We start from the raw sequence: 247 nt of genomic DNA, 5'->3' as shown, positions 1-247 counted from the left end.
TTATTATTATTATTATTATTATTATTATTATTATTATTATTATTATTATTATTATTATTATTATTATTATTATTATTATTATTATAAATGACTATGTATGTACATAAATGTTCTATTCGCATTTGTCTGTAAGAAAACATTTTTCTGTAGACCAAATAAATAAATAAATACATCACAAATTAAATGGCACATTTCGTTAACGAAACCATAAACTTGAACAACATTAGTTACTCAACCTAACAAACAA

Source organism: Rhagoletis pomonella, unplaced genomic scaffold (assembly GCF_013731165.1).
Source record: "Rhagoletis pomonella isolate Grant_MI unplaced genomic scaffold, Rhpom_1.0 Rhpom_scaffold_00248, whole genome shotgun sequence".
NCBI lineage: Eukaryota > Metazoa > Arthropoda > Insecta > Diptera > Tephritidae > Rhagoletis > Rhagoletis pomonella.
Note: the sequence above shows the minus strand (reverse complement) of the source record.